At 50.4% G+C, this 11,815-nt stretch overlaps 3 long non-coding RNA genes across 3 annotated transcripts in view; 2 read left to right on the forward strand and 1 right to left on the reverse strand.

The window, feature by feature from the left end:
- Nucleotides 1–7,038, reverse strand: part of LOC144321222 (uncharacterized) — a 43,101-nt gene extending 36,063 nt beyond the window's left edge. The window contains exon 1 of the long non-coding RNA XR_013386978.1: nt 5,843–7,038. This is a non-coding gene — a long non-coding RNA (uncharacterized LOC144321222). The remainder of the gene's footprint in view (nt 1–5,842) is intronic.
- The window catches only part of LOC144321224 (uncharacterized), a 32,638-nt gene extending 24,741 nt beyond the window's left edge, over nt 1–7,897 (forward strand). The window contains exons 2-3 of the long non-coding RNA XR_013386980.1: nt 6,075–6,348; nt 7,284–7,897. This is a non-coding gene — a long non-coding RNA (uncharacterized LOC144321224). The remainder of the gene's footprint in view (nt 1–6,074; nt 6,349–7,283) is intronic.
- Nucleotides 7,898–8,260: 363 nt separating this feature from the next.
- On the forward strand, nt 8,261–11,553 carry LOC144321221 (uncharacterized). Its single transcript, XR_013386977.1, has 4 exons — nt 8,261–8,390; nt 8,646–8,966; nt 9,251–10,766; nt 11,221–11,553. It is a non-coding gene; the product is annotated as an uncharacterized LOC144321221 (long non-coding RNA).
- The last annotated feature ends 262 nt before the right edge of the window (nt 11,554–11,815 follow it).

Consider the following 11,815-nt stretch of genomic DNA (forward strand, 5'->3'; position numbering starts at 1 on the left):
TCACAGCTTCTTTATTCATTCATCTTTCGATGGACACCGAGGCTCCTTCCACAGTTGGTCTATTGTGGACATGCACTGTTGGTGGGAATGTGAACCGGTGCAGCCACTCTGGAAAACTGTGTGGAGGTTCCTCAAAGAGTTAAAAATAGAGCTACCCGGGATCCCTGGGTGGCGCAGCGGTTTGGCGCCTGCCTTTGGCCCAGGGCGCGATCCTGGAGACCCAGGATCGAATCCCACGTCGGGCTCCCAGTGCATGGAGCCTGCTTCTCCCTCTGCCTATGTCTCTGCCTCTCTCTCTCTGTGACTATCATAAATAATAAATAAAAATAAAATAAAAAATAAAATAAAAATTTTTTAAAATTAAAAAAAAATAGAGCTACCCTACGACCCAGCAATTGCACTGCTGGGGATTTACCCCAAAGATACAGATGCAGTGAAAAGCTAAGACACCTGCACCCTGATGTTTTTCTGATCTTAAGCTATCTCTGCATTTCTGACTTAAATCCCACCATCATGTCATACTCTCTTTTAAAAATATTGTTAGCAAAAAAAATAATAATAAAAATTAAAAATTAAAAATATTGTTAGCTTCTTTTGGTTAAAATTCTTTAGAATATTTGCACCTATGATAATGAAGATTATTTTTCTATGATTTTCTTTTCTTTTAATGCTTTTGATTTGAGTATCATAGTAATACTGGCTTCTTAGGAGTTGGGAAGTATTCCTTCCTTTTCAGTTTTTTGGAAAATGTTCATGTAGAATTGGCATTACTTCTTCCTTTAAATGTTTGGTAAAATTCACTACTGAAGATATCTAGGCCTGAAGCATTTTTTTTTTTTTTGTGGGAAGATATTTAACTATAAATTCCATTTCTTTAATAAAGTCCTGTTCAGATACCTATGTCTTTTTGAATCAGCTCTGATAGTTTGTGACTTTTGAAGAATTTGTTCATTTTATCTAAATGGTCAAATATGATGTGGGAAACAAAGGCAGAAGAGAAATTATTAAACTTCCCTACTACCTGCAGCCCATTGACAAGTCCTAGAAACAGGCAGAGTGACATTCCTCTAGAAACCCAGCTGCTTCAATGTTGACACTTTGCTAAGGGCAAAAAGGCAATTTTAGCCCAAACTCCCAGGATTCTGTAAGTCTACTTTAATATATAAACATTCCTTTGGAAAATTCCTTTATCTTTTAATCACTCCCCTCCACAAGATACATGTTGACAATCATCCTCTAAGCATATGACCCGCTGATAAACATCTGAAGGGTCTCATGACTGAGGGTTTACTAAATAAGTGATCTTTACCAACAATACTAGCCCCCTCGGGATCCTGGAAACCTTGTTGCCAAAATACCTGGGAGGCTTATGCTATTCCTAACCCCCTCCCAACTTGAAAGTATATAATGGGGAAAAAAATGAAAAAAAAAAAAAAGTATATAATGGGGCCCTCATCATCTTCAGGGTACAGCTCTTTCTGCCCACAGATCCTGTCTGCATGTTTAATAAAACCCCCTTTTTGCACCAAAGATGTATCAAGAATTCTTTCTTGGTAAAGGGCTAGTTTCCAAGATCTATAAAGAACTTATTAAACTCAACACCAAAGAAACAAACAATCCAATCATGAAATGGGCAAAAGACATGAACAGAAATCTCACAGAGGAAGACATAGACATGGCCAAGAGGCACATGAGAAAATGCTCTGCATCACTGGCCATCAGGGAAATACAAATCAAAACCACAATGAGATCCCACCTGACACCAGTGAGAATGGAGAAAATTAACAAGGCAGGAAACCACAAATGTTGGAGAGGATGCGGAGAAAAGGGAACCCTCTTACACTGTTGGTGGGAATGTGAACTGGTGCAGCCACTCTGGAAAACTCTGTGGAGGTTCCTCAAAGAGTTTAAAATAGATCTGCCCTATGACCCAGCAATTGCACTGCTGGGGATTTACCCCAAAGATACAGATGCAGTGAAACGCCGGGACACCTGCACCCGATGTTTATAGCAGCAATGGCCACAATAGCCAAACTGTGGAAGGAGCCTCGGTGTCCATCGGAAGATGAATGGATAAAGAAGATGTGGTCTCTGTATACAATGGAATATTCCTCAGCCATTAGAAATGACAAATACCCACCATTTGTTTCGACGTGGATGGAACTGGAGGGTATTATGCTGAGTGAAATGAGTCAATCGGAGAAGGACAAACATTGTATGTTCTCATTCATTTGGGGAATATAAATAATAGTGAAGGGGAATATAAGGGAAGGGAGAAGAAATGTGTGGGAAATATCAGAAAGGTAGACAGAACCTAAAGACTCCTAACTCTGGGAAACGAACTGGGGGTGGTGGAAGGGGAGGAGGGCGGGGGTGGGGGTGACTGGGTGATGGGCACTGAGGGGGGCACTTGACGGGATGAGCACTGGGTGTTATTCTGTATGTTGGCAAATTGAACACCTATAAAAAATAAATTTATTATTAAAAAATAAAGAATTCTTTCTTGGCCACTGGCTTCAAACTCTACCATCTTCCCTACATCAAAATATATGAGCAAAAAGTTGTTTCTAATTTGCCATAATTATCCTTTTAATATTTGTAAGTGATTTATGTGATGCCATCTTTCTCACTCCTAATATTTGGTGCACACTGCTTTAGTAGTGTGCAACAAATTCTGATATGTTGTGTTTTCATTTTGGTTAAATTAAAATACTTAATAATTTCTTTTTAATTTCTTCTTTGATCCATGGGTTATTCATAAGTGTGTTATATTTAGTTATATATTTGTGGATTTTCCAGATTTCCTTTTGTTACTGATTTCTGAATTAAATCCATTGTAGTCAGAGAAAACACTTTGCATAATTTGAATCCTTTTAAGTTATTGAGACTTGACTTACTGCTCAAAAGATGGTCTGTCTTAGTAAATATTCTGTGTGCACTTGATGAAAATGTACATTCTACTCATTGTGCAGAGTGTTTATAAATGTCAATTAGGTCAAATTGGATGATAGTTTACCAGTGTATTTTTGATGGTTTTTCTGTTTTCCATCAGTTATCAAGGAGGAATATAATTATAGATTTGTCTATTTCTCCTTACATTTCTACCAATACTTGTTTCATGTATTTTTAAACTTCACTGTTATGTTCATGAACATTTAGGATTGTCATATCTTCCTCATTAATCTAGACTTTTGTCATTATGAAATGGTCTTCTTTATACCTGACAATAATCATTGTTCAGAAAACTACTTTAATATAGCCACATGTTTTTTTTTTTTTCAACTAATGTTAGCATGGTACATCTTTTTCCCATCTATTCTAACTTATGCCTTTATATTTAACTTTTGTTTCTTATAGGCAGCATATACTTGGGTCTTGCTTTTTTATCCAATCTGAAAATCTTTGTCTTTTAATTTAGGCGTATAGACCATTTTCATTTAATGTGAATGTTGATATGATTAGGTTTTAGCCTTTCATCTTGCTATCCATTTGTCCCAACCCAATACCTAAAGGGATTTGGTGGGGAGAATATGAGATTTGAATGGATATTTAACCCAAGATGATATTAGAGTGGCAAATAAGCATATGAAAAGATTCTCAACATCACTTTTCATTATGCAAATGCAAACTAAAGCCACAATGAGATACCCCTGAAGACTTATTAGAATAGCTAAAATGGTTGTCCTCAGCTAGTGCTGGCAGGAATGTGGATGAACTAGAATCCTCACACACCACTGGGGAGAGTGTGAGATAGTCCAAGCATATTGGAAAACAGCTTACAAGTTGTGTGTTTTTTAAAGATTTTATTCATTTATTTGAGACAGAGAAAGAGCACAAGCAGGGAGGGGGTCAGAGGGAGAAGGAAAAGCAACTCTTCACTGAGCAGGGAGCCCAATGCAGGTCTTGGTCCCAGGATCCTGGGATCATGACCTGAACTGCAGGCAGACGCTTAACTGACTGAGCCATCCGGGTGTCCCTAGCTTACAGTTTTTTAAACAGCTAAACATACCTACCATATGACCAGCCATTCCACTCCTAAGTACTTACCCAAGAGAAAGGAAGCCTTATGTCCATACAAGTGCCTAGCTGGAAATAACTAAAATGTTCATCAATAGGTGAAAAGATAACTTATTCCTTTATCCACACAATGGAATGCTAGTCAGCAATAAAAAGGAGTGAACTGTTGATAGATGTCACAACAAGGAGGGATCTCAAAATAATTCTTATGAGTGAAAGAAACCAGATACAAAGCATACATATTTTATGATTCCATTTGTATAAAATTAGGAACATACAAACTAATCTGCAGTGACAGAAAGCAGATCAGTGTTTTCCTGGGGAGGGAGGAGAGATGCAGGAAGAAAAACAGCATTACAAAAGGACATGAAGATAATTTGGTGATTGATTTGTTCATCTTGATTGTAATGATGGTTTCATAAACATATATATGTCAAAACTTATCAAACTATGTACACTTTAAATATGTGCAGTTAATTGTTTGTCAATCATATCTCAATAAAGCTCTTTAAAAAATACATCTTAAACTTAGAATTTATCTCTAAGAGAATACAAATAAGAATAAGGTCTTCCAAAACACTAGAGAAAATAAAATAGTAAACATCTCACAAAGCCAAAGACAGAGAAAGAACAAGGAAAACAGAGCATAAATAACAGATGTATCAACAAACATGTCTGTTTTGACAATATTCTAAATAAAACAGTCCAAATATGCACTCTTTGCCCAAGGTACACCTAAAATAAAATACTTGAATGTTAAAAGGGAAAGGATAGCAAAGAAATGTTACATAAACAAGAAATAGGATCAGTAAAATGAATATCAGGTAAGGCTAAAAAAGACAAACAGTAATTTGATCTGAGGAACAATTCAAGACCCAATGAAAGCATAACAGTGATTAATCTTTAAGCAGCAAATAACTTATCATCAAAATCTATAAAGTAAAAACCATAAGAAATACCATAGTAAATTAATAGCTAAAATGTAAATGCGAAGTCCTAAAACTGTTAACCCCAGGACCCAAGTTATATAAATCATGCTTTGTTTAATTCTTTTGAGGGCTGATAGCTGAATACTTGCAGAAACTTGACCCAAATGCCAGGCTTTCCTCAGATTTGCCTAAGAGGCGATTAGCATGTTCTGAAACTCAAATGTTTTTTCACCAACATAAATGCCTGTATTAAAGCAGTCAAGAATAAATATCCACACCTACAATTGCAATGTGGTGAGAATATAACAAGAATGCTGATGATAATGAAGTCAGACGATTGCAATTTTGTTAGCCTAAGGCCCTGTGCGAGCTCCATGCCCCATTAGAAGCCAGATGGGTGGGGCACCTGAGTAGCTCAGTTGGTTAAGCATCTGATTCTTGGTTTCAGCTCAAGTCATGATCTCAGGGTCTTGGGATTAAGCCCTGCATTGGACTCTATGCTCGGCACGGAGTCTGCTTGAGATTCTGTCTCTCTCCCTCTGCCCCTCCCCCTGTTTGTGCTCACTCACGCTCTCTCAAATAAATAAATAAATAAATAAATAAATATAATCTTTAAAAAAAAAAGAAATCAGCTGGGTGCCTCTCACCATTCTGCAAATCCCTGGGGGGGCTACACCCTCCTGCTCCCTCTGTCCCAAGTCCCCCAACTCCAGTCTTTCTGCAGCTCCCAATACTGTTCTCCCCACATCAAGGCAAGCCCAATGCAGAACTACAACCTTTTCCTTGTTTTTCCAAATGCTCTTCCCAGAGCCCATGTGTGACAGCCGAGTCCGCTAAGGTCTGAGGAGGTGGAAAGAGTTTGCACCTCAGAAAGTTGAACGCCTTACTAATCTTACCTCAGGATCCACCAAGCCCCTTCCCTGGGTCAGGCAGAGCTTCTGCTTCCTTCCCACCAGGCCTCTTCCAGCTAAGCCACACGTCCTTCTGTCCCTCCCATCCCTGTCTCTCTCTCTAGTCCCCTCCCCTTCAACAGCTCATCGGGCCTCCTCCCTGAACATGGGCCACTCCCCGCAAGGATGACTCTGGTGCAGGAAGTAACATAATGACCTTTGTACCTACTTCCCAAAGGTCCTGACCATCACAAGCTTTCCTACATCACAGTGTTGAGCCCTGTCACGGCTCTGGAGGCACACGTACTGCTGTCAGCCCCAGTCAAATGGGACACTGAAGCTGGAAGAAACTGGGAGACATGGCCGAGATCACAAAGGGAGTGTGCAGCCAGGATCCAAAATGGGCTTCTCTTACATACTGACACAGGGCCAGGAGCTGGATATTTAAAAAATACAGATTCCTGAGTAATTCCGCGATATCCCCAGCACTCCAGCAGCTGCTCCATCTGGCTGTGAGTCACTCCATGTTTAAGCACAACATACCCGGCTTGCATCAAAAGTGTGTGAGAGAGAGGCAGACAATGTGTGAGAGATACGTGTGTGCACATGTGAGAGTGACATGTGTGTGCGCATGTATGAAAGTGTGCATATGTGTGTAAGCACATGTGAGAGTGTGCATGTGTGAACGTGTGAGTGTATGAGCACTGAGAGTGTATGTACATCCATATGTGAAAATGTGCATGCGTGTGCACATGTGAAAGTGTGCGTGTGTATATGCAAGTGTGAGATGATACATGTGTGTGCACATGTGTGTGTATATACACGTGAGAGTATTGTGCATGTGTGAGTGTGCACATTTATATATACACATGTGGGAGTGTGTGTGCATATGTGAGAGCTTACATGCATATATGTGCAATGTGAGCATGTGTGCACATGTGAGCATGTACATGGGTGTGCAATGTGAGTGTGTGCACATGTGAGTGTATGCATATGTGCAATGTGAGAGTGTGTGCACATGTGAGTGTGTGCACATGTGTACATGTATGTGTGAGTGTGCATGTGTGTATGTGAAAGAGTGTGTGTGTCTGAGTTTTGTGTGTGTGCCCACGAGCGTTTGGGTCTGGGGGCTGAGGTCCCTCTCCTCCCCTGCCCGGGTGGCCACCCCCCTCCCTCTCAGCCAGCCCAAGGGGAGGCAGGCCCACCCCTCTGCCCCCGCCCCCTCTGGGCCCACACCCCCCTTGGAGCGACTGTGCCCTTGACAGTGAGACGGGGCGGTCTCAGAGACCACCCATGCCCTCTCTTGGTCTGTAGGAACACCGCCATGGCTGGGCTGGCATGAACCCCAACCCTCAGGTTGTGGGAGGGGGAGAGCGATGAGTCTGAAGCAGTAAGTACAGCTTTGGAACCAACTTGGCTCTTCTGATGACAACTTGCCTTGTTCCAGATGGTTCCTGGGCATGGTCTCCTTCGTTAGCATGCTAATTTATTCTGACTCATCATCGCGAAGCTGGCGCACACCTCGATGCCAGAGCACGACCTGGGGGCTGTGATTCCCAGCTGGAACAGGAGCCCTCCCCGGGGGCTGTCACCAACGCCGGGAATAAAGAGAACAGTTGGGGACAAGGCTTCGGCGGCAGGCTGAGCAGCTTGTAATTTCCCCTCCGGTGGCCCTGACATTCTGTGACAGGCTCGGGAGAGCGAGGCTGGAGACGCAGGCTCCGGGAACACTCGAGCTGCAAAGTTCTTGAGGGAGCACCAATGCGGTTAAAACATAAAGGAGGCATCGGAAACAAAGACCCAAAGCAGGGGGACCCGAACCTGACGTTTCTCCAGCCACGTCCCAGGTGTCACAGAGCCCGGTGCTCTGTCCTCTGGTCCCCGGGGGTGCAGCTCACCAAGGCCACGAACCCCGGACAAGGGCGAGTGGAGGTGGAGCCACCTGCCGCCCCGTGCACGCCACCCGCAGACCCACGCTTCCCGGTGCAAGGTTCACAACCCTGCCCAGAGACATTGCCTGGTCCCGGGGTAGGCACAGCCAGGGGCAGCCCAGAGACACGATGTGACCTCTGTGGAGCAGCCATGCAGCCGTGAAGTCAGGGCAAAGGCCCGGCCCTCCGGCAGGACAGCCCTGGACCAGGCCCGTGGCAGTCAGCTGACCCTGGACGAGCCTTCCAGGCTGGGGCCGGGAAGGCAGGCGTCTCATCCTGGCCGAGGTTCCCCAGCCGGCTCCCTCCCCAGGCCTCCCCGGTCCTCCCCAGGCCTCCCCGGTCCTCCCCAGGCCACCGTGCCACCCGGGGCAGCTGGCTGCCCTCCTCAACCCTGGAGCTCCCTGTCCCTCAACAGACAGGAGTTCCCTGCCCCCTGGGAGATGGGGACAAAGTTGCCAGGGCGCCGTGAGCAGAGTTCTGGAATCCCCGGAGCTCCATCCACATTGTCCGCAGTTTCTTGGCAACCGAGGATCTGTTTCCGCCGAGCCAGGCGCTGGGGGCCCCCTGCACCGGGCAGCCCTGGGCGCTGGTCATAAGGACCCAGGAATGTCAGCGTGAAGCAGGTGCTGAGGCTCCCCCACTCCTGGGAACACAGTGGAGGCAGACGGCCATGCGTGGGGAGGCCCCAGGGACCAAGAGGCCCCGGGGGTCTGGTGGGGGGACCGTGGCAGGGAGACGGCAGAGCCTGCTGGTGTCCTGGATGCTGAGATGCCCCCCTGAGACCCAACCCCACCCTTGCACTTCCCGCTGGGAACAAGCATGTCCAATCAGGACACGGCTCTGGCTCTGGGGCGCCACTAACACCAGGCTGCCACCAGCTACCGTCATCTCACGGGAGGATGCTCAACGCCCCAGGCCTGAGAGCGACCTGCCCTGGGCTCCAAGGAAGGGAGGCCGATGGAGGCTACAGCCTTCTCCGTCCACAGCACCCAGAAAACAGCTAATGCCCCCTGCCGCGTGGTGGGTGAAGGGAGAGTGACCATCCCCCCCAGCCTGCCCGGGGCCGTCCCAGGCGCGTCTGGGGCCCCCACGTACCAGTTATTGGAAGCACCTCTCACTCTCAGTGTCGGTCGCAGGGACTGAGACACCCGCTCTCAACTCCAGGGCCAGCCGGGAGCCGCGTGAGCCTGGCAGGAAGGGTGAGCAGGGAAGGCTGGGGGAGGCCGGCCTGGGGCCTGGGACAGCCGGCAGGACCCTGGTGGGAGATGACGTCAGAAGCGCCGGGGCCTGGCACTCCGGGGGGCTGTGGATGGCACTCAGCAGGCACGGGGGCCCTGGCATAATCAGCAAGGCCCTTGGGTGAGGGGCATCGACGGCCACGGGGGGCCTCCTCCTCCTCCGGGGTGTCCCGACCCTGGCCACTGGGCTCCTACCTGTCGGGGAGGAACCCCTGCTATCACTCTGTTACATGAACACTTGCTAGGTGGGGCACAGGTGCTGGACGACGAGCCACCTTGGCCAACAGGCCACAGGGAGCGTGAAACGGAGAAGTCGACACGCACACCCGCCCCGGAGGAGCCGCGGGGAAGGTCGAGGCAGGGCGCGGGAGAGACGCAGGGCCCGGCCACTCCAGGCTCGCCAGTGGACCACGGGCGGTTCCCGAGCCGGGGCCTGATGCGGTGCCCACGGCCCGGCCGCTCCTCGGCTCAGACTTCAGACGTGTGGTTCAAGAAAACAAAACCACCTAAACTTCTAGGTTCGTGCTCCTTTTCCAAGCCTGGTTCTCCAAGCTCCCCTTGATTCTGCGAGATACCTGGTCTCCCGCCAAGTCCCTCTCCAACCGCACGGGCGCTCAGGGGCGACGGTCCGGCCCTGCGCGGTGGCCCTGAGGCAGCCGAGCCATCCCCTCGGCGGGGGCGGCCAGCAGGAGGCCGGCGTGGACCCCCGGGGTGGGGGTGCTGAGCAGACCCTGGCGGCGGGGGCCGTATGGGCCCCGATGATTCCAGTTGCCGGGTGGCCGCTGTCAGAACTGGGGCTTCGAGGAAAGAAAACACACACCCCACCCCCTGATTCCTGGTTTAGAGACTGAACCCCGGGCATCTGCTGAGATCGCATTGCAAAACGTCTTCGCTCTGGAAGACGCCGGGGCAGGGTGACTCTTTCCAGTTAGTGTCCGCTTTTGAGGCGCTCAGACTCGGGGGCCCGTCACGCGAGCCAGGACAGCCATCCACGAAGAACGGGCCCCCGGGACTTAGAAGGGGCGTTGAATGCCGCTGCGGCCCCCAAATCAGAGACGGAGCTCAGGCGACCTGGGGATAAATGGGCTCTGACCTGTGCCCCCTCGGGTGCATCCGGGGTGCTCCCCTAACCCTCCCCGGTTTTTCTCCGGCTCCTCTGGGCGCCTCTGGGATAGCACCTAGCGGAACAGTTGGCTCCTGACCCTGGGCCGAAGAGGAGCACAGTGGGGACCCCGCATGCCGCCTGCTGCCGGCCCCAAAGCCCCGCCACGTTCCTGAGGAATTTATAGACAGAGAGGCCGCAGGCCCCGGACGCGAGGAACGCACTTGCTGCCCGAGCACGGCTGGTGGATCAGAGACGGACGCGGCATCCGTCACCCAGGGCTGGATTCGGCCCCTGTGCACGCAGGTTTGCACAGACGCTCCCGTCTCAGGCACGTACCACAGGGTGGCCCCCAGAAGTCTGGACTGTTCCACGGTACCCCGGGCCACATGGGGACCTCACGCTGTAGGACGTGGTGCCTGGCCTGCCAGAGGATGGAGGAGAAGCCCATGGGGGCGTGCGACCTCCCAGCGGAGCTGTGTGTGTGAGGGTCTGGTGGCCTGGGACGGGCCAGGACATCCGTCCTCGTCCTCCAGCTGCTCAGAAAGAGGCCACAGGTTCAGGGACCTTGGTGGGTGGGGAGGGCCCCCAGCTCCTGGCGGGACAGAGCCAAAGCAGACCCCAAGGACGGTCCCTGACGAGCAGGGACGAGCGGAGATGTAAGTGTAAAGCGGGGGGGGGGGGGGCACAGGAATTCCCCGCGGGCTGCCACCAGAGGCCCCAGAGGCAGGACCCCCGCAGCAGGTACCCACCCTCACTTTGAGAAACAGCTCCTGGCTTAGGCCAAGTGGGCAGTGACACCTGAGAGTGGCACACCCAGAGCCAAGGGGGCGGGGTGGAGGGATGCCGCGTGGGCCCCCGCGCCCGCCGTCCACCAGGCTGCGCCCGCTCCACGCCGTCACCGCCAGGCGCACCGTGTCCCCTTCAGGTGTCCGCTGCACCTGGGGCTTCCTCCGGGGCCGGCGGGGAGGGGTCCACCAGGTGGGGCCCCAGTTCACAGACGCCTACACCTGGTGCTGGCTCCCGAGAGCCCCACGGGGCCCGTGACCAGTTGCACACCCGGTGCCCGGTCCCTGGTCGGCCCCGACCACGCTCTGCACGTCCGTCCCCCAGGCCTACGGCCCGCGAGAGGCTCCAGCAGCGCCAAACGAGATTGTCGAGATTGTCGGAGCCCCTCTAAAGCCCGGGGTAATTGCTTCCAGGGGGTTTATGGTCCCCGGGAGTCGCGAGCCACGCCCCCTCGGCCGGGAAGGCCGCATTTCACCACCAAGGACACGACCCTGGGTATTTACAGACGGTAATGAGACTGTCCACTGCTCGATGTTGCCATAAATAAGCGGCGAAACTGCTGAGTTTCATGCAATTCTCCCTGATTGCCTGGAAGGCCCCATTATTTTAATAAAAAAAACTAATCAGCAGCCTCCCGGCATCTCGGGCTCCGTGTTAATTACGGAGCGGAGGCGGCGCGGCGGGGCGGGCAGGGCGGGCAGGGCGGCCACGGACCGGGGCCCCTGTGTGCTGAGAGGAGTGGCTTAAAAGGAAGAGGAAGGGAGTGTTCGCCTTAAAAATAACAGCGATCGCGCAGGACATCCGTCTGACCCACCAGACAGACCCCACTACTTCCACGGGCCTTCCCGGATCGAGGCAGCCACCGGCCTCCTCCGCGCCGAGGCGTCTTGGTGTCCCGGGGACTGGGACGCGGCCGCGC

This window comes from Canis aureus, chromosome 9 (assembly GCF_053574225.1).
Source record: "Canis aureus isolate CA01 chromosome 9, VMU_Caureus_v.1.0, whole genome shotgun sequence".
NCBI classification, from domain to species: domain Eukaryota; kingdom Metazoa; phylum Chordata; class Mammalia; order Carnivora; family Canidae; genus Canis; species Canis aureus.